This window comes from Panthera pardus, unplaced genomic scaffold (genome assembly GCF_024362965.1).
Source record: "Panthera pardus isolate Hobbes unplaced genomic scaffold, ASM2436296v1 HiC_scaffold_26, whole genome shotgun sequence".
Taxonomy (NCBI): domain Eukaryota; kingdom Metazoa; phylum Chordata; class Mammalia; order Carnivora; family Felidae; genus Panthera; species Panthera pardus.
In genome coordinates, this window is record NW_026526832.1 from 26,538,670 (window position 1) to 26,541,512 (window position 2,843).

The following is a 2,843-nucleotide window of genomic DNA, read 5'->3' on the forward strand; positions in this document are numbered from 1 at the left end:
CAACACTGCTTTTACAAGGCAGCTATTTGATTCCAGAATGGGTAAGTTACAAAGCTACAGTTGGCCTCCATCACATCTGCAAAGCGACAGAGTCCTAAAGTTGGTTTTGCTCATGAAAAGGTAAACAGTGACACACACATCTGGAAACAAATAGAACCAGAGGGTCCCCTGCAGAATGCTAGTAGGGCGCATTATGCTGGTGTCACCATAGTGGAACATTAACACTCGGCGGCTTGGGATAGACTCACAAGTTCTAAGAGTTGCCAGCCGATTGTACTGCCTAATCAAGTGTCTGCAGTAACAACACCTGAAACAACCTGTTAATATTTATCAAACATTTGTAGACGGTTTAGCACAGTTCTAGTGCTATGCATGAGCTATCAACCTAATGCTCACAACAACCTTTAGGACTTATTCCCATTTCACAGATGAAGATTTGGAAGCACAGAGAGGTTGTACCACTCGCTCCAGGTCACATAACTGGACAGTAGTGTAACTGGGAATAAACTCCAACCCTCTCGGAGTCCCTGTGCTCTCTGCTTTTCTGAGGATTGATGCTTCCCCGGCTCACCATAAAGGCCTTCAGCAAGCCGGCCTCACTGTTATTCAAGGAAGCGACTTCTATTGCCTCACATACTGAGCTACATCTGCCTGTATCCAACTCCTCACTTTAGCCTTCATCTGACTCCCAGGAGCATCCAGAACATGTTTCCCCCCACCCCCCTCTCTTTTTTTTCTTCTAACAGCCTCCAGAGATGTGAAGATATTAACTGGTTCTATCAGTTGCACCGGAATATTATCTTTGTGGTTAGTGAAGCAGCCTTGGCCCAATAGAAAAATGGGAGGACTCAATAATTAAACAATTTGCCAACTGTCCAGGGTCTATTGGCAATATAAGTCTAATATTGGATATCAAGTGCATTAGGAATAATCTCAAGGAAACTGTAAGTTATACTGATATTTATTTACTATTTGCAATGTCATTTATATTATCCACAAATTGGAAATACGTATCTAAAATAAGGGAATTAATAAAGTATAATTTGACCATACAGTATTATATGCATGCATTAAAATTAATGTTTTTGTAATAATAACTAAAGATAGAAAATTCTCAAAATCATGGTCATTTTTAAAAGTGGGATTTAGGGGCGCCTGGGTGGTTCAGTCGGTGAAGTATCTGACTCTTGATTTTGTCCTGATCTCATGGTTTGTGAGTTTGAGCCCCGCATTGGGCTCTGCACTGATGGTACAGAGTCTGCTCGGGATTCTCTCTCTCTCCCTCCTGTGAGTCTCACTCTCTCTCACTTCCTCTCAAAATAAACAAATAAACTTAAAAAAAAAAGTGGGATTTAAAACAATATTAAAGTATTGTCCTAATTTTTGAAAAAAAAAAAGCCAAAAGAAAAGAAATTCAGAAATACATATATATAGAAAGAGTAGAAATGCACCATTTGGCTAATAATGGATTATCTTTTATCTCTTCTTCTGAATACCCTATTTTCCAAATTTTCTAAAATGGGCATTCATTACTTTTGAAATCTGAGGGAATAGAATGTCACTGCATGTGTGTGTTTTTTTTTTAAACGATCAAATGTATTCAAGAATCATCTACAGCCAAAGAAGGATTTGAAGATCTGGGCACTGAAATGGGTTGAATCCACCATCCATTCTGATCCTAATGTTTTGGCCCCAAATCGCTTTGAACTTCCCGACGCATTCCAGAACTCAGCGGCCAGGGAATGAGAGCAGCTGTGGCCTCTCCCCTCCAGACTCCATCTCCTTGGGGCTTGTAGTGGACATTGTCAGGGCTCCACCCATCTCGGGTTGTCAGAGAAAATGCAGGACACCCAGTTAAATTCAAACTTAGATAAACAACAAATGCTGCATGGGACATACTTACATTAAGAAATTATTCTTTGTTTATCTGAAAATCAGATTTAGCTGGATGTCCTGTATTTTAGCTGCTAATTCTGGCAACTCTACATGCAGACCCCATTCAGATTGCATTTTCACCATTTTTGTAAATGTAAAAATTTCCCCTTCTCCTTTACTGGTCCCTCTAGAAACACTTCTTATTAAATCACTCACCCAGGAATCCCGCTCAGGATATGTTTCTGTGCAGGCTCAGCTCAGGAGAAGCTTCTTCCTCCCTCCTTGCTCTGTCTCTTCAGCTCTCTCCCTCTCTCTCTTCCTCTCTCTCTACCCTGTTCTCAAAAATCATTCTTTTCTAATTCTTCATGGATTATCTAAAAAATAAATATCCTCATGATTTTCTCTAATGAATCAAAATATTACTAGTACAACCAGTAAACACAGCACAAAACTTTCCCACTAGAGAGGCCCACTGAGGGATGGCCTGGGCCACCACCAGCCTCTTGGCAGCAAGGCTTTCCCATATCTCTACTCCCTGGATCTGTGGCCCTCCTGCTTTCTCTTCTTATTGGGGTGTAAAAAATGCAGCTCTTAACTCTTCTCTTCATGCTGCCCTGGGGTGTGCAGGGCTCTGAGGCTGCCCCTGGCCTGTCTCTGGTGAGCCTTCTAGAGCTACCTGCCTGCCACTCAGGCACATGGGCTGTCCATGCGTCTTGCTGAGTCTTGCTTTCTTCTCAGCTATGCTCTTTACTCTGAGGGGAAGATGAAGATCTCTCCATATGCCGAGACTTACATGCCATGGAGGGGTCTAGCCTCCCTAACCCTCATCCCTCAGGAGATAACCCAGCATGGGGAGTAGACAGGGCCCAGTCATAGACCAACATCTGAGCTATGACTTCCCCTAACTATTCTTTCCCTTCCCAGTTGGTGGGTTCCCAGATTGTCTGAGGCTAAGTGGAAAGGACAGG